The sequence below is a fragment of the Heloderma suspectum genome, chromosome 1 (assembly GCF_057233095.1).
Source record: "Heloderma suspectum isolate Gila_16-S chromosome 1, 16-S_ref, whole genome shotgun sequence".
NCBI lineage: Eukaryota > Metazoa > Chordata > Lepidosauria > Squamata > Helodermatidae > Heloderma > Heloderma suspectum.
This window is the reverse complement of record NC_139458.1, coordinates 111,238,086-111,257,645: the sequence shown is the minus strand read 5'-3', so window position 1 is coordinate 111,257,645 and position 19,560 is coordinate 111,238,086. Positions and strand designations below refer to the sequence as shown.

At 43.3% G+C, this 19,560-nt stretch overlaps 1 protein-coding gene across 2 annotated transcripts in view; it reads left to right on the top strand.

The window, feature by feature from the left end:
• The first annotated feature begins 9,085 nt into the window (after positions 1-9,085).
• The window catches only part of OVCH2 (ovochymase 2), a 69,695-nt gene continuing 59,220 nt past the window's right edge, over positions 9,086-19,560 (top strand). The window contains exon 1 of one of the 2 annotated variants that reach the window (XM_084828240.1): positions 9,086-9,226. The gene's annotated coding sequence lies outside the window, so the exon portion shown is untranslated. The remainder of the gene's footprint in view (positions 9,227-19,560) is intronic. The other variant, XM_084828248.1, reaches the window with a different exon arrangement.

Below are 19,560 nucleotides of genomic sequence, written 5' to 3'. Positions count from 1 at the left end.
TCTTCTGACCTTCCAGTTCAGCCCAGGAAGGTTGGGAGTAGAGATAATAGGGCCGATGCAATGCACACATCACTGTGTCCCCTCTATACTTAGGATTTTAAAATGCCTGAGCAGGGTTAAAGAGTATATTTCCAAAGGATCTAAGATTATTGGGAACAAGTTCCCAAGCATTAATGGCTTGGCAACAAGTTATCTAAAAGGCTGCCTTCTCTCATAAGGGTTGGATGTGCCCGATCTCATCTGATCTTGGAAGCTAAGCAGGGTCAGCCCTGGTTAGTACTTGGATGGGAGACTGCCTGGGAATCAGGCTTCCTGCACTGAGCAGGGGGTTCGACTCGATGGTCTTGTAGGCCCCTTCCAACCCTATAATTCTATGATTCTATGTAGCTGCCCAAACCTTAAGATATTCTTTAGAGGCCCTATTCAAAATTCCCTTGCCAAATGAAGTGTTGCAGGTAACTGCCAGGGAGAGGACCTTTTCAGCAGTGGCACTCCAGGTATGAAACAGCCTTCCTAGAGCAGTTTGCCTAGCACCTGCCTTGTGGTTTCTTCAGCATTAGGTGAATATATTTCTGTCTACCCAGGCCTTTTAAATAATTCATGTAGTTTGGACTGCTGAGTTTTAAAATCTGTGTTTTTAATTTTGGGGTTTCTTTCAGTTTTGTTTCTTGTATTTTATGTTGCTTTGGATTTTATAATAATATGCTATATTTTGTATTTACATTGTTTTTATGTTTATTTATTGTAAGACTCCCAGAAAACTTCAGGTTATGGGACAGTATACAAAAGTCATAAATAAATAAATGAATTATATGTGAGGGGAGACATTTTATGCCAGCCACAGACATAAGCAATGAATTTAGTTATGATAATGAGTCACTTGATACTTGGACTCTTTTTTTTTAAAGCTAAATGTATCGGTTAAATAAAATATATACAACTTTCCCTGGATTATTATATTTTGATTTTTTTTCTTGAATTCATACTAATATTAACATCTTTAGATTAAAGTTATAATCATTCTAGCTACTGGGCACTATTCAGTCAGTAGACTGAAAGCCAGGCTTGGTTAATTACATTAGCATCTTTCACTGTGAATAAAATTATTTAAATTCAGTTAAAATTAACTGCATTAACAGACACTGTGGTGATAAACTTTAGATTGAAATAAGGAAAGACTCTTCGGGAGCACATCTTTTTTAATTTTTTTAATTGTTTGTGTTCAGTCGTTCAGTCGTGTCCGACTCTTCGTGACCCCATGGACCATAGCACGCCAGGCCTTCCTGTCCTGCGCTCTCTCCCGGAGCGTGCTCAAGTTCATATTCATTGCATCGGTGATGCTATCTAGCCATCTCATCCTCTGCCGTCCCCTTCTCCTTTTGCCTTCAATCTTTCCCAGCATCAGGGTCTTTTCCAGTGACTTTTCTCTTCGCATTAGGTGGCCAAAATATTTCAGCTTCAGCTTCAGTATCTGTCCTTCCAATGAGCACTCAGGGTTGATTTCCTTTAGGATAGACTGATTTGACCTCCTTGCAGTCCAGGGGACTCGTAAGAGTCTTCTCCAGCACCACAGTTCGAAGGCATCAATTCTTCGGCACTCAGCCTTCCTTATAGTCCAGCTCTCACAGCCATACATTGCTACTGGGAAAACCGTAGCTTTGATTATACCAATCTTTGTCGGCAAGGTGATGTCTCTGCTTCTTACTATGCTGTCTAATTTTTTTAATATGCATGCATAAATTTGTGTATATCCAAAGCAATGAATACATATGAACAACATATATCTGAAAATACAACTTACTAGCAAGCAATTACACATAGGCTTCAACAAATGCAGGCCAGATATCCAAATAAGTATCAATTTGAAGATAGTGACTATATGCCACCCATTCAAATATTGAAAGGTCCTCAGTCAATTGTGTTATAGGAGGTGAGCGTTTATCCTTCCAGTGTTGTAATTTCAGTTTTTTTAGCTGTCAAGGGGGCATGGAGAATCCATTTATACTGACCATTCATTAATTTCCATGAAGTAGGTAAATAATTTAAAAGAGCATGTACATCAGCAAATATTAAAGACTGTTTCAGTACAAAATTTATCCATATAATAACCTCCTCCCCAAAATAAGCATAAGAACATAAGAGCCATGCTGCATCAGACCAAGGGTCCATCTACTCCAGCATTCTGTTCACAGAACGGCCAACCAACTGTTGACCAGGAATCCACAAGCAGGACATGAGCGCAACAGCATCCTTCCACCCACGTTCCCCAGCGACTGGTGTACATAGGCTCACTGCCTCTGGTACAGGAGGTAGCACTAGCCATCAAGACTAGTAGCCATTGATAGCTCTTTCCTCGGGGAATTTGTCTAATCCACTTTTAAAGCCATCCAAATTGGTGGCCATCACTACACACTGTGGTAGCGAATTCCATAGTTCAACTATGCGCTGTGTGAAGAAGTACTTTTATCTGTCCTGAATCTTCCACCAATCAGCTTCATGGGATGATCCCTGGTTCTAGTATTTTGAGAGAGGGAGAAAAATGTCTCCCTATCACATTCTCCACACCAGGCATAATTCTGTACAATCCCAGCTGTTGTAACCTTATCTCATATGGGAAGATGCTCCAGCCCCTTGAGCATTTTATTTGCCCTTTTCTGCACTTTTTCCAGCTCTACAATACCATTTTTAGGTGTGGTGACCAGAATTGTACACAGTATTCTAAGTGTGGTTGCACCATAGACTTGTATAAAGGCAGTATGATATTGTCAGTTTTATTCTCAATTCCTTTTCTAATTATGCCTAACATGGAGTTTGACTTTTTTACAGCAGCTGCACACTGGGCTGACATTTTCATCAAGCTGTCTACCACAACCCCAAGATCATTTTCTTGGGTGGTCACTGCTAGCTCAGATCCTATCAGATTATACCTGAAGTTGGGATTTTTTGACTCAATGTGCATCACTTTACACTTGCTTTCATTGAACTGCATTTGCCATTTTGATGCCCATTCTCCCAGTTTGGAGAAATCCTTTTGGAGCTCTTCACAGTTCCTTTTTGTTTTAACCACCCTAAATAATTTGGTGTCATCTGCAAACTTGACCACTTCACTGCTCACTCCTAATTCCAGATCATTTATGAAAAGCATTGGTTGAAAAGCATCGGTTCTAATACAGATCCCTGTGGGACCCCACTATTTACTTCCCTCCATTGGGAGAATTTACCATTTATTCCTGCTCTCTGCTTTCTGTTCTTTAACCAGTTATTGATCCATAAAAGGATCTGTCCTCTTATTCCATGACTGCTAAGTCTGTTCAGGAGTTTTTGGTGAAGGACTCTGTCAAAAGCCTTTGGAAAGTCCAAGTAAACAATGTCTACCGGATCACCCCTGTCTACATGTTTATTGACACTCTCAAAGAACTCTAAAAAGTTAGTGAGACAGGACTTACCTGTGCGGAAGCTGTGTAGTTCTTTTTCAGCAGGGCTTGTCATTCTATATGCTTGCTAATTTTACCTTTAATAATGCCTTCAACCAATTTACCCAGAAGACATTAAGCTAACTAGCCTGTAATTTCCCGGATCCTCCCTGGATCCCTTTTTGAAAATTGGTGTTACATTGTCCATCTTCCAGTCCTCTGGTACAGAGGCTGATCTTAGGGACATGTTGCATATTTTGGTTAGAAGATCAGCAGTTTCATATTTGACTTTTTGAGAAGATTCTATGATGGATACCATCTGGGCCCAATGATTTATTTGCTTTCAATTGATCAAGATTGAGAACTTCATCTTTTGTCACCACTATTTGCCTCAGTTCCTCAGACTCCCTTTCTGAAAACACCAGTTAGACACAGGTATCTGTTCTCTATCTTCTGCAGTGAAAACAGGTAAAAAGAATTCATTCAGCTTCTCTGCAATCCTCCTTCACTACTCCTTTAACTCCATTGTCATCCAATAGTCCAACTGCCTCCCTAGCTGGTTTTCTGCTTCTGATATATTTAAAGAATTATTTACTGTTGGCCCTGATATTGTCAGCAGTATGCTCTTCAAAATGCTTTTTTGTATCTCTTTAATCTGTTTGCATCGCCTTAGTGCAAGCTTGTGCTTCCTTTTGTTTTCCTCAGTTGGGCAAGACTTCTGTTTTCTGAAAGAAGCTCTCTTTTCTCTAATCCCTCATTAAAGAGACATTGTGGTGTCCAACAGGCACAAAACAAAGGTTTTTGCTGAATAAGACACAGCCTAAGATCCATAGATGCAATAGGTGTAGATGCCAAAGCAGTGATCCACAGATTAGGGAGAATGGGGCTATCCAATTCCCTATTCCATTCCTGCTTAAAACCCTGTATATCATATTTATTCACCAATCACAAGTATTTATAGATATGGATGATGGGTCGCTTTGCCTGGCCAGCCTGAATAAGTACTTCCAGTAATGATGGAGACTCTGATGCTGTAAAAGTGTTTCGACCAAACCCAGATATTAACAAATGCTGCAATTGCAAGTATTGCCATACAGCCATAGCTGGTAAGTCATATTTGGTTTGCAGGATAAAAAATGACAAAAACCCACCAGTTGATCCAAAGTAAAAATCTCCTTATTTGTCCATGTCTGCCACAAACCACTTTTTTACCAACCTGAATTGTTGGGGCACATACCATGAGTTATTGTCATGGCTGTGGTTGATTCTTTTATTTTAATTTTTAAAAATAGTGATTTGAATAAGTAACTATAAGAAGCCAAACCCAATGAATATGCAATATTGAATTCACTTGTTGAAGTCACTGGATTTGTAACAGCAGCTTCCAAACAAATTTATTTGGAGAGGTGTTTTTTTTAAGGTTTTGGCTATTTCAGCATTTGGCAGTTCACTGTTATGATTAAATACCTGTCATACAGTTGAAGGTGGGGATGGGGAGAAAGTTGGAACCCATATACATTTATGAACAACAGTGCAGTAAGTGACGGCACAACCCAATCACTGCTGCATTACTGAAAATTCTTCACTGGGAAATAATTTAAAAACATGAGTCTGCTCCCATGCTATGTTAGGTGTGGAAACACAGCGCTGGCCCAATATATTTTGCTGCCTGAGGCAAAGGATGAGATGGTGCCCCCCACCCCCACCCCATTCCATGTACATAAGGTATCCAGACTAGTATTTGAATTTTATTTCAACAGTAGTGATGGAACAGCATCATCTACTGCACCTGAGAGCTGCAGAGTAGTTTAGGGTGCACAGGGTAGGTTGTGTGGCACACACAGCTCTGTCATCCAACATTCTACAGCCCCCAGCATCTGCACTTGAGGCAGCTGCCTCGCTCTGCCCAATGGTAGGGCCAGCCCTGTGGAAACAATACCAGGTTCTGCCAAACTGATCAAAACTTGGAAGACTTTACATGAAATATTACTAGCAACAAAATGTATTAATACATAGAAGACATTTTTTGAAATCAACACAAGTTACTGGCTGCAACTACTGTTTTTACTAAAATGTACAAACTGTCCTTAAAACAGACTGTCATAATATACCACTATTGAACTCTCAGTTGTGAAAATACCTGTATGAAATTGCCAATCCCTAAAACAACCTATTCAGGGTTCTTCTCTAGTTCCTGGCCACTTGGAGTTTTCATAAATTTTGAACTTTTTGAAATTTTCATAAATGATGAACTTTGGAGGATTTGTGGAGGATTAGGCTATCAATGGTTACTAGTTTTGATGGCTAAATGCTACCTCAAGTATCAAAGGCAGTATACCTATACACCAGTTGCTGGGGAACATGGGTGGGGAGGTGGTATTGCACTCATGTTCTACTTGTGAGTTTTCCACAGGCAGCTAGTTGGCCACCATGTGAACAGAATGCTGGAGAAAAAGGACCCTTTGTCTGCTCCATCATGGTTCTTCTTATGTTCTTATGTTTGTAAACGTTCTCTAAAATTTTCTAGCAAAAATAATACAGTGTAGAAGCACCGTAAAGACCAACAAACGTATTGTGGTGTAAACTTAAATGGACCAGAGCCCACTTTCTCAAAGGTTTGTAAAAGCATTCTAGAAATCCAAATGCACCATAACCATTGTTTCACAAAGGAATAATATTCCTACCTCTTGTGTGTTTGCCCACGGGTTTCTTCTATTGTTGTTGTCACTGGGGAATCCAGTCTTGCATCACAGTAGGCAAAAGGGTGAATTGGGTAAAAGGATATCTGTGATGCAGAGGTTGGAGGACCTATTTTTCCCCCTACACTAGCCATAATTAATTGCTTGAAGGTGGTAGATCACAATGTGTATGTGTATATGTTTCAAAAATTAAAATGTTTTGTGGAAATACAGTTCTTGCTTCTCTTGTTTTGCTACAGTAAAAGCCAGTGAGATACTAGATATTTTTAGAAAGCCTACTAATGTGAGATAGTATGCTACTGCCATCCCATGGCAGTATTAAAGACATAACCTTTTAAAGCTAAGGCTTTCCCATTATCTGCACTGGAAAACAGGTGATAAGTAGGGATGAATGAGAATTTCATTCTAGTTTGCAAATTATCAGAACTCGCCGCATTTGCAACCCTGACTGCGAATGGGAGTGCATTTGGGGGGGGGAAGCTTCTCACGTTCCCAACTTGTAGTCACGCACAAAATATATTCTTTGTTTTGTTTTTAAATGCAGTTAAAAAAATGCTTTAGTCAATGGGGAGGAAATGGACACTTTTGAAAAACTATGTACAGAAATGTGCACTTTTCCCGTTTGAAGGAAAAGATGGCTAACCAGCCAGAGCAGGTTGCAAATGAAAATGGAGTGATGCAAACTGAGCTTTGAAGCGGACTTTGGAGAATCGTGGTGAGATCGAACATCCCTGGTTCTCCCATCCCAAAAGCTGATCCTTTTTAACAGGATGGGTTATTATTGACTGAAGAATATGAAAAGTAGGGATGTCAGAGAATTCCTCAACAGATCTCGGTGAGGCCGAATGCCAGTGCATTCGGCCCCCCAAAATCCATCGCGGAACGAAGCTCCCGCCCCCCCGCCCCACGAAAGGCATGCGGGACAAAGTCCCCGCTGCCTCCACCCCACGAAAGGCACGCGAAATGGAGCACTTACCTGCTCCCATCCACGCTGCTTTGCGAATGGCGGGCGTCCTGCGACCGCCATTCGCTTCCTCGTCTCAATAGCCGTGATAGGCTACATAAATACTTACGTAGCCTATCACGGCTAACGCAGGGATGCCATTTGCATCCCTGCGGAGGCCGTCATAGGCTACATAAGTATTTACGTAGCCTATCACGGCGGGGGGGAAAAACCCCCAGCATACGCAAATGGCGGCAGCTACCGCCATTTGCGTACACTGGAGTTTTTCCCCCTGCCGTGATAGGCTACGTAAATATTTACATAGCCCATCATGGCTCAATACAGGGACGCAAATGGCGGTGGCTATGACAGCCGCCATTTGCGTCCCTGCAGGGCTGCCCAGCGGCCGGTTGTCCGCCTGCGGGCGACTGGAGCCGGCTAGCGGCTCTGCGGCTTGGCCGCGGAGCAGAGCCAGCCGGGCAGGATTCTGGGGGGAGGGACAGAGTGCCTCCCCCCCCGTTGAGGATTCCGGGGGGAGGGACGGAGCGCCTCCCCCCCACCACGGATGCCCCTGCGCGGAGCCAGGTAAGGGATTCGTACATCCCTAATGAAAAGAGCTCTTTTATGCAGAAAGGATTCTTTAATTCTTTATAATTAAAAAAAGTATATAATTCTAAAAAGTCCATATTTTTAAACCTTAGTCCACTAAAAGTCCTCATTTTAAATCTTATTGTTTATAATCCAAAAGTCAGCAGCATATAGAATGCCACCTCAAATAATTGTGTTTTAGCAAAGGAGCTATGTTTATAGATAATACTGATTCATCTGGTGCAGTTCTTAGGCCAGCTGAGAGCTGTAATTTGTGATAATTAGAAATTTCCTTTGTTTTTCTCCGCTGCATCTTTTACAATATAAAAGGCAAAACAATCCAATTTACTTGGCTGGGATCTAAGTGGTGTTTGGAAAAAGGGGGTGACCTGAACTTGAAGCAGATCTCAGAACTGGTTCAGAGTGGGGGCCCTTCTACCTATGAAGCTGAACCTAAAATCTCTCAGCTGCCTTGAACCTGACCTAGACTTGAACCATAACTGAATGCAAAATCCAGAAACCAGTTCAAAAAAGTGAATCAGGCATCAGAATCTCATTCCTCCAGCCTTTGAGAGTGGTGAGAAAGGGCCTCTTGCCCCTCCAGCCCTAGAAAGGCAGACAAAACAGATGTTTCCCAGGAAACCAGGAGAGGAGAAATGGAGGAGAGCTGTGGGGGAAGGGGAGCAGGAGAGAGGGTTTGGGGACCGATAGTTCACCTGTCTCCTGCGTTTGCCTTGAACCAAGTACAAAATGATTCTTTGAGATGAGGAAATGAGAAAAGCGAATCTAACTAAACTGCAGGGTAATTTGGAATTTCTAAAGATTTACATGACCAATGATGAACCAGTTGTGCTTAATTTTTCAGTCAGAAATGTCTGCCTAGTTCAGAAGACATCCTCAAACCACTCCTCAGAGTGAGCAAATTCCATGAAGCAAGAGATATATGATCGAAGCAAGGCCTACAAATGTACTACTATCTACTTCCTATATTATTTTGTCAAAGAGCCTCATCTTGGTAAATGTGAAAACAAGATCATAAGGATTCCCTTGGTGGATCACACCAAGGTCCATCAAGTCCAGTATTCTGTTTAGCCAGGCAGATGCCTCTGATCGCAAACAGAGCATAAGCAGCGTATCCATCACCGGTTTTGTTCTAATTAAAAAAGGGGTTAGATGAATTCATGGAGGATCAGTCTGTTGAGGATTTGGGAGGGCTTTCATTCAGTGCACCCTCGCTTTTCTCCCCTGTACCCACAGGGTACAATAAGCCAGGCTTCAGTCTGTTGGCACCCAGCTGGAAAGCTTTATGGCTAGAAAGCTCTTTCTCTTGCTCCCACACAAAATTCCTGTCCTTCAAAAAGCTGACAAACAATAAAGAAAACACCCAGCAAAGAAGCAGGAAAAATAAGACAATGAAGGGCAAACAGCCAGAAGAAGCAAAGGAGTAGGGAGGGGATCACTGACCTGCTAAGCAGAGAAAATGGTGGAGAAAGACAACTAAAGCAAAAAGACCTGGAAACCAGTGACAGGGTGGTGCAGAACAGGACTGGAAAGATGAGAAACAAGTGAGAAAAGTTTGTCAGGTACCAGTTATGTATTACTTAAGCATTCTATGGAGAACTGTAAGCCTCCATACAAGAGGCAAGAAAGGAACAACCCATGAGGCCATAACAGGCAAGTGAGTAGCGTGAAGGCTGAAATGTTTCTTTCTCCAACCCTAGCATAAATTAAAGGGGCCCACAATTGGGGCTGAGCCGAGATCATGTTGCTGCTTCTGAAGAAAGGGCTTCTTTAAAGCAGCGTGCTGGGTGCGAGGTGTGTGTCTTTGTGTATAGTACATGGGTGGGAGTGTGGGGACAATATGAACAAGTGTATATGAGTCTGACTGTGTCTGTGAGTGTGTAAATGAGTGCGTGAGAATGGGAATGTGTGTGTGTGTGTGTGTGTGTGTGTGTGTACATGGCCATGGCCTCTGGCACCTTGGCAGACACAAAAGAGGCCTTCAGGGCCTAAATGGTTGTGCACCTGTACTTTACAGTATTGGGTTTGTCTTCATGGGGGGAAAAGCTGCATTGGGTTGTCCTAGGGTAAAGCGGAGGACTGGGATGGTAGAAAGAGGGTACCCCTACATCCACCTCTCTTTACTCATGTTGTAGTACATACAGGTTTGAGCAGGAAATATCTATCAGCTTCCTGTGAATCTAAATTGTATAATTCGTATACTGAAGTTCAGTCTCTCCAAAGACTGTACTAGCCTCTCCAAAGACCTGCCTCAACTGACATCTAATAACAAAGCAGAACAATGTTGTTGTTATACATTAATATTTTTATTACAGGAATAATATTATTAAATACTAGTGATAATTCCCACCAAGTGGGTGAGATGTATATGGAAATATGGATATAAAAATGCCTATAATTTATATATTCATTTTTTACATTAAAAGAAATTACCTTACTTTTTTTTTACTGCGGGGCTCCGGGTGGCATACAAGGTTCCACTCCATTTTATTATCACAACAACCCTGTGTATTAGATTAGGCTGAGAGGCAGTGACTGAGCCAATGCAGGCTCAGCCCTACCATTAGGCAGGGTGAAGCAGTAGCCACAGGTGGCAGATGTTGTGACACGGCAGTAAGATATTGGATGGGACACCTCTGTGCCATGCAGTCTGCTCTCCCCCCCCCCAAGTTAGCCTTCTGGGGCAGTTAGTGGAAGATGCTGTCTAATCATCAGTGTTGGACAGATGCATCTGCCAGTCCAGTCATGGAATGGGAGGGAGCACCATCTTGTTCTTTGCCTCAGGCAACAAAATATCTTGGGCCAGACCTGGGCCAATGCCACCCAGTGAGTGTCATGGTTGTGTAGGAATTTGAACCCAGGTCTCCCCAGTCCTAAAGTCCTCTTCTCAGCTGGCTTTCTTACCCTAACATAATTGTATGTTAATGAGATATCCACAGTTGCTGCTTAGTTATGTTTCCAGATGGCAATGAAAGCTTCTCATATCACGAAGACACCAATGCCTCCTTTTAAGCAGGGGAAATGTGTGCTAGACTGTTCTTATGGGAAGGGGCCCATTAGGAGGCACTCTCAAAGGTGAAAGACAGGCTTTTAACTTCTCTTCCCCTTCAGCATTCTGATGGTTCTTCTCCCACCTACACCTGCAAAGGGGTTCATGAAGAGAAGTATGCAGCAGTCAGACTGCGGATTGTGGGACATTGAACATACATTACTGCAGCACTTCGTTCATTGCTAACTTTATAGCAGGAGTGGGCAGAAAGTAGATCTCCAGATCTTTTGGACTTCAAAAACCTGGCTGTTCAGGCAGGTGGGCATTTGGGGTGGGTTAGGGTTTTTTAGAGCAGTGTGTGTGTTGGTTTGTTTGTTCAGTTGATTAGTATTGTACAGCACCTAGAGAGGCCGGATAGCTGGCCAGATGGATGGCTAATAAATCAAATAAATAAATTAAATAAATAAACTCCCAGCATTCCTGACCATTAGCCATGCTGCAGGGGATTCTGGGAGTTGAAGTCCCAAACATCTAGTGATCTATCTTCTGCCCTCCCCTGCTTTATAGTGTTGGGTCAAAAAGATTAAAAACCAGGATTAATTGCCCCATTTAACAACAGAAAGATATTGTAGGGGAGGGGGAAGGCAAAGTCAAGGCAATTGAGCTACAGTGATGGGCAGGAGAAAAGAGCAGACCTGGACAATTACCCGAATTGTCTGCTGAGTGGCCCAGTTCTGCATTGGTTTACAAAGGCCAAATATTGGCAAGGTCTTACCAGTTCCTGGATGTGTTCCTGTTATGTATGTTAGCCAAAGCTCGTCATTGTTGACTGACCAAAAGAGAATGCATTAATTAACTGTCTGTAATGCTTCTTCGTCTTTGGAAACACTGAAACAATTTGGCCTGGCTTGCCCCTCCATTGTGGGCCACTTGGACACAGTCCCAGCCGCATGTCTATTTTATGTGGCTCCCAAAGGAGACATTCTTTGTGAAAGAGGTTGTGTGCAAAGACATCAAACAAGGACTTTGAAGCCAAGCCCTTGGTGTGCCCAGAGAGCATCGTCCATCTGTATACTCTTCTTGATGTACATCCACAGAACCTGGTAAGGCTCCAGGCGCCATTCTGGATTTGCTTACAATATTGGAATGGTTAGTTTCAGTACAGTTCCAAGAAAAAAATGTAACAGCTTTATAGGCTGAGATTAAAGGAGCTGTTTATGTAGTGGCCTTGCCCATATTATAGCCTTGTCTGTATTATGGGTAAGGCAAAGTCTTTGTGCATTACAATGCAGTGGTGCTAAAGGATGCACAAAGTGCCTTATGAACCTTTGTTTCAGGTGTTGAGTGTAATATGTGAAGCAGCAACCTGCATGGCTTTCATTGTTTTTGTCATGTGTGAAGTCACTCTTAATGAGAGTTAATAAGAACGAGTCGCAATTGAAGTGAGGCCTGGGATATAAAACTCTTCAGAATTCTTCCTTTCTCAGCAATGTGGGGGTTAAATTAGGCATTTTTCTACCTCCAGTTCTACTTGAGTTTAGGGCAGAATTAAATATTACATGCAATATGAGCTGCTGCCAGAAATGGTCATAACTCTGTCATGTGTTATTCTGCTACATAACTGCACTTTCTGTATTCCTAGAAGATGAGTATTGTGAAGACAGGAGAATGCATATGTTTTTGGAGTGGTTCCTGAGTTAGTCAAGTTGTATCTCTGTTCCCCCATCTCCCAACTGCTACAGTATGTGTGTCAATTCTAGGGATGGGGGAGAATTTCTCCCCGAAACTTCGGGGGGCCGAGTGCCAATGTATTCGGCCCCCCAAAGTAGTTTCGGGGAGAAATTCTCCGCCCCCCCCCCCGGGATGGGACTTACCTTTCCCGAATGTCCCTCCCGGTGGCGGGTCCCGGCGGCAGTTCGGCAGGTCTTCGTCAGGGGCAGGGGCGGCAGCCGGTCTTTCGACCGGCTGCCGCCGCCACCATTCCAATAAAAGTAAAAAAAACAAAACGCCCCCGTGATAGGCTACGTGACGATTAACGTAGCCTATCACGGCTAGATTTGCAAAGTCAGCCGTGATAGGCTACGTAAATCGTCACGTAGCCTATCACGGGTGACTTAAAGAAAAAAAAAGCGCGTACGGCTAATGGCGGCCCCCATAGGAAGCTGCCATTCACGTTCCTTATTTGGTCGCTGTAGTCTACGTAAAGATTATGTAGACTACAGCGAAAATAAGGGCAACGCTATTTGCGTTGCCCTTATTTTCACCGTAGTCTACGTAAAGATTTACGTAGACTACAGCGACCAAATAAGGAACGCGAATGGCGGCTCCCTATGGGGGCCGCCATTTGCGTACGCGCTTTTTTTTTTTTTTAAAGTCACCCGTGATAGGCTACGTGACGATTAACGTAGCCTATCACAGCTGACTTTGCAGATCTAGCCGTGATAGGCTACGTAAATCGTCACGTCGCCTATCACGGGGGTGTGTTGTTTTTGTTTTTACTTTTTATTTCGCGGCCGGGCGAGGCAAGGCGCCTCCTCCCCGGCCTGAATTTCGGCCGGGCGAGGCAGGAAGCCTCCCCCCCGGCCTGAATTTCGGCCGGGCGAGGCGGGAGCCTCCCCCCCCGGCCTGAACTTCGGGGGGAGCAGCGAAGCGCCTCCCCCCCACCGCGAAGCAAGCTACGAGACCAGGTAAGTGGCTTTCGTGCACCCCTAGTCAATTCTGAATGTAAACAGAAACTCTGAAAAGACAAAAAGGAGCAATATTAAAAATTAAAGTGAAAAGACAAGAGAGAGCAGTATTAAAGGTTAAAGATAAGAGAGCCCATTGAAAGTTCTACAAGTCTGTTGTGTTCAAAGGAGTCATTGCCAGAAGCACCTCTCAGCTGAAGAACCAGAGTGGTAACAAGTCTGTACTGTACCCTTGAGTGCTACTTAAAATAAAAGTAAATCTTTATATGTTGAAATTTCCTCTTTGCAACACAGGGAAGTATATAATGTTCCTTATACCAAATATCAAAAGCCTCCTTTGGGCAGTATCCAATACTGCCTGTACTTCTGTTCAATCTGTTGCACAAGTGGTACTCACCACTCATGCAACAGAAAGGTAGCAGTTCAAAAGCAACCCCAGATACAAGCAGAATCACTTGTTTCCAGATCGGGATAGTCAGTGGAGCTTCCTTCCGCAAGCTCCACTGACATGCCCCATTGTGGAAACAAGAATTTCCAATTCTTTTGGGTTGCTTTTAGAACCGCTAGCTCTGGATTGCGCTCGCAGTGAATTCCAGTGGTGTCCATTCAGCTCAATCTTGGTGTTATGATTCCTGAAATAAACAAAGAAGGAATTCATCTTTGGTTACTTCCTAACAGAACAGCTACAGTTCAGTGTTCTTGCTCATTATTACTGAATAAATTATAGGTTCTAAAAGAAGTTGTCTTCTGCCTAATCATGCAAATGAATGATGTCTGCTGTCCACAACCTGGTGTCATTCAGATATTTTGGACCACAACTCCAATCACCCCAAGTCAACATGGCTGGAATAAGTACAGCAACTGAAGACTGTAAATACTGTTTGGTCAAGAAGCAACTGAAAATTAACACATGGCGTTCAAGACATTTGTTAGCAAGAGTTGTGGAAACTTACAACAAAAAAAGTAAATGTAGCTAGCTTTAATTAAAACAAGTTAAGTCAAATGAAATTATCATGATTTTGAAACACTGTTCAGTATTTTTAAAACTATGGTGCTGCAACTCCCTTCCCCTAATTTCAATTCCTGAGGAAAATAATGGATGGATGTATACCACCTTTAGGCCTATGCTTTTCCTTCTAAATCCCAGAACATTGAGCCTTTTCACACAAGGCTTTTATTGTGCACTTGTGAATCACAGTAGTTTGCGGTCCATCACACAATGTCATCATCCTCTAGGGCCTCCACTGCAACCATTATCGGAAAGTTTGGTATATCCTGAACGGTGCTATTAAATACTCTGTGTATTTGCGCAATTCTGTTATACCACAGTGTCATCTAGTGGCTGTATAATGAAACATATAGAATAGCAGAGAAAGACACCCCACCCACACCCAGTAAAAGGCACATGTAACGGAGGCGATCTTAATCCCGCAACAAATTTGGAAGCAGAAGCCCTGTAAAGGCGCGGGATAAAATCATTCCTTAACTTGAGAAGAGAAATCAATTAACTCTGTTCATAATAACTGCTTTGATTCAGATGTATATATTTTGACCAAAGGTCAATGTGGCTTTGGGGTTGGCACATGTTTTTGTGACAGGCCAGCAGGTGGGTTGACAGGCATACAGACAGGCATTTATGGACGCTGCTGAGAAATATATCAAGTTCCCCTTCTAGCAAATCTTGGTTCTCAGCATTTTTCCCAACTCAGTTCTATGAACAAATGTGCTGTCCCATTTTGACAGTCTTTCTGTTTATGATTATTGAGAGATTTGCCTCTATGCTGGGGGGGAGGGGTGTCAGCTACACAACACATTTCAATATACTTTTTAATCTTTAGGTGTCATTTTTATCCATAATGACTCCTCACTGAGCACTTGCATACAGCCAAAATTGGCCATAGTCCAAAAGAACAACTAGTGTGGGCCAATACTTTAGCAAGGGTAGGTTAAACTGTTATATGACACTAAGGGCAGAATCCTATGCATGTTTAGACAGAAAAAAGTCCTACAACTCCCAGAATTCTCCAGCCAGCCATGCTAAACATGCATAGGATTGCACCCTAAGTGTATGTTTCCTTCATTTTAGTTGGACACACAGCCATTTCACCCATCCTGAAAGAGAGAGTGGAGGTAGGTATAGGGAATAGACTATAGGAAAGAAGCCTGGTTTTAATTCTGCAATTTGAAGGTTCTAAACTAGAGGTTTTCTTGGCAAAGTCATGTGCCCAAACCTTTGTTTGCTGAGATAATGAGAATGTGAAGCAAGGAGAGGGCTAATCAGTGGAAGAGAAGAAGGATGTTTAACCCCTTCCATGCCTATCAGCTCACCCCCTCATATGTACTCCATGGCTGGTTTCTCCTCAGCTGAGGAGGATCTACATTGCGCCCACCATCGCAATGAAGTTAGTGCACTCTCAGGTTGAATGCACTTGCATTAAAATGTGATTATCCACACTCACCCTCTTTCCCCGTTCCAGTACCTCCTCAAATGTGCAAGCATGGTTCACACTCCGGCACCATGCTGTTTTCCTGCTTTCAAGGAAGGCTGCTGTCATTGGAGGAGTGGCAACACTGCCCACCATCCCTCTCTTCCTCTATCCCTGTGTGTGTGTACGGATGGCGCAAGCATCCGGTTGGGGCTCAAAGCCCGGTGAGAAGTTGCCACTCCGCCCCCCCTCGGACACCAGTTCCCTCAGCAAGAAGAGGGGAAGAAGGCAATGCCTCTCGTCCTCCCCCCATCACTGCTACAGTAGCAGTGGCACAGGAGAGGCTGGTCGTTTTCTGCAAGTTTTCCTGGCCTCAGGGAAAATGACCACCTTGTCCCTTGCTGCCACCGCTGTGGCAGGTGGGGGTGGGGGGAAGAAAGAGGCACCTATCCTCTTCTCCCCCACACACCGGCTGGAGGCCAGGGCGAGAGGCTAGGGGGTGTCTGCTGAGGCTCTTTTCCCCACGCCAGCCCTTGACAGCTGGCATGAAGAAGAGGGGCAGCTGCTACTGATAGGCTAGCATAGCTTTCTCAGCACTGGAAGTTTAATCACCAACCAGGAGAGCTGGATGTGTGCGTGCTTGTCTGATCTCGGAAGCTCATCAGGGTCAGCACTGGTCAGTACTTGGATGGGTGACCGCCTGGGAATCAGGCTTCCTGCACTGAGCAGGGGGTTGTTCTATCCCTTCAAATGACACTAAGTTTTACCTCCTTCTATCCCCTGCTTTGGCTTTTTTTAAAAAAAATTAAGATATTATCTTAGATATTATCTTAATATTATTAATATTAATATTATTATTAATATTAATATTATTAATATTATTAATATTAATAATATTATATTAATATTAATATTATCTTATTATCTTAATATTATTATCTTAATATTATTAATATTAATATTATCTTAATATTATCGAAGATATTATCTTCGAAGAATTGTAGCTTCTCCAGCCCGATTGCTCCGCAGACTTGCCCAGGCAAGCGTAAATGTTTTCACAGTCCCATCCATGGTCGCTGTGCGGAAAGAAACACACACACATATCCAGGCAGACAGTCCTCAGTGTCCATGGACTAACATCAATAAAAATGTCCATGGGCAATTTTAACATCTCATGAGCGGTGGACATTTTTATCAATGTTAGTCCATGGACACTGAGGACTGTCTGCCTGGATACATGCTGCGAGCATGGAGGGGACTGTGAAAAAAATTACACTTGCCTGGGCTTGCCCGGGCAAGTGTGTGGAGCAATCGGGCTGGAGAATCTATGATTCTTTGAAGATTCGCTTCTTTGAAGATAATGCCTTAATTTAAAAAAATAAAGCCAAAGCAGGGGATAGAAGGAGGTAAAATTTAGTGTCATTTGAAGGGATAGAACAACCCCCTGCTCAACGTAGGAAGCCTGATTCCCAGGCGGTCTCCAATCATGGCGATCACTCGTGGCCGAGTAAGATTGTCTTCCAGAGATAGAGTCTTAGCAGTGCGTCTGCAGGTGGCTGTGAAGGCCAATTCTGGATGTACACAGCCTCCCACAGTGAGGACATAGGTTTCCAGGTGGAAGGCGGTCACGATGACGGTTTGCTTGATGTGCCTTCCGCTGAGCTCGTTTGTCCTTTTTGCTCTGTACTCGTGCTTCTTCAGAGTCCATAGTGCCTTTAATATACGCTGACCTCCAGTTGGAACGCTTATGGGTTAGAGCTTCCCAGTTCTCAACGCTTATGTTAGATTTTTTTAGATTAGCTTTAAGAACATCTTTAAATCTCTTTTGCAGTCCACCAATATTCCATTTTCCATTCATAAGTTGGGAATAGAGTAGCTGCTTTGGAAGACGATAGTCAGGCATTCGAACAACATGGCCGATCCAGTGAAGTTGATGCTGGAGAATCATTGTTTCAACACTGGTGGTCTTTGCTTCTTCCAGTACACTGACATTTGTCCGTCTGTCTTCCCAAGTAATTTGCAGAATTTTTCGGAGGCAGCGTTGGTGGAATCTTTCAAGAAGTTGGGAGTGGCGTTTATAGATGGTCCATGTTTCACAGGTGTACAATAAGGTACAATGGCTTTGTAAACAAGCATTTTGGTCTCCCTGCGAATGTCCCAATCCTCGAACACTCTACACTTCATTCGGGAGAATGCTACACTCGCAGAGCTCAGGCGATGCTGAATTTCAGTGTCGATGTCGGCTTTTATGGAGAGATGGCTGCCAAGATAAGTGATCGACATTTTCAAGCATCACACCATTAAGCTGGATTGATGGCGCTATAGAGGGATTGGTTTGTGCTTGCTGGTAAAGCACTTTGGTTTTTTTGATCTTAAGCAAGAGGCCGAGCTTTTCATATGCTTCTGCGAAGATGTTTAGGATAGTTTGGGGATCTTCCTCTGAGTGTGCACAGCTTACGTTATCATCAGCATATTGAAATTCTATGGCAGAGGTTGTAATTACCTTACTTTTTGCTTTCAGCCCATTAAGGTTAAAAAGTTTTTCATCTGTTCGATATATTATTTCTACACCAGTGGGAAGTTTCCCTTCAACAAGGTGTAGAATCATAGCGATGAAGATAGCAAATAAGATTGGAGCAATGGCGCATCCCTGTTTAACGCCAGATCCCACTTTGAATGGATCACTTTGAGAACCATTGTTATCTAAGATTGTTGCCATCATGTCGTCATGGAGGAGCTGCAAGATGTTCACAAATTTATTAGGGCATCTGGTTTTCAGAAGGATGGTCCAGAGAGCAGTACGGTTTACCGTATCGAAGGCCTTAGTCAGATCAATAAACGCCATGTACAGTGGTTGGTTTTGCTCCCTGCATTTTTCTTGGACCTGTCATGCGGTGAAGATCATATCCACTGTCCCCCTGGAGGGCGGAAGCCATTTTGGGATTCAGGGAGGATGTCTTCTGAGATAGACAGAAGGCAGTCTGTCAGGATCCTTGCCAAGATTTTGCCTGCCGTAGCTAGAAGGGAGATGGCTCGGTAGTTTCCACAATCTGATCTATCGCCCTTTTTGAAGAGAGTGATAATTATGGTATCCCTGAAGTCTGCTGGGATCTCCTCCCTCATCCAAATTTTTTCGATGAGCTTGTGAAGCTGTTGTGTACCTTCAGGCTCCTTCTTTAAAGACTTCAACAGGGATCCCTTTGGGTCCACTAGCTTTATTATTTTTCATTTGGTTAGTGGCTTTACTGACTTCCTTCAAACTAGGGGATACTGCAAGCTCATCTCTGGTTTGTTTTTGTGGGATTTGTCAGAAAACCTCATCAACCACAATAGAGTTACGGTTAAGGAGGTTGTGGTAATGCTCTTTCCAATGCAGTGCAATAGACTCTTTGTCCTTTAGAAGTTTGGCACCATCTATTGAGCGTAAGGGTTTGTACCATGGTTTGTTGGTTGGTAGATGGCCTTTGTGGCATTAAAAAAGCCCCATGCATCATGGGCATCTGCAAAATGCTGGATTTCTTGAGCTTTCTTTATCCACCAGGTGTTCTTAAGTTCTCTAGTTCTTGTTTGGACGTCAGCCTTTGCACTGGCGTAGATTTTTTTCTTAGCGGCACAGTTGATGTCTTTTTGCCATATTTGGAAGGCTTTCATAGAATCATAGAATCATAGAATAGTAGGGTTGGAAGGGGCCTACAAGGCCATCGAGTCCAACCCCCTGCTCAATGCAGGAATCCAAGTCAGAGCATCCCTGACAAATGGCTGTCCAGCCTCGTCTTAAAGGCCTCCAGTGTGGG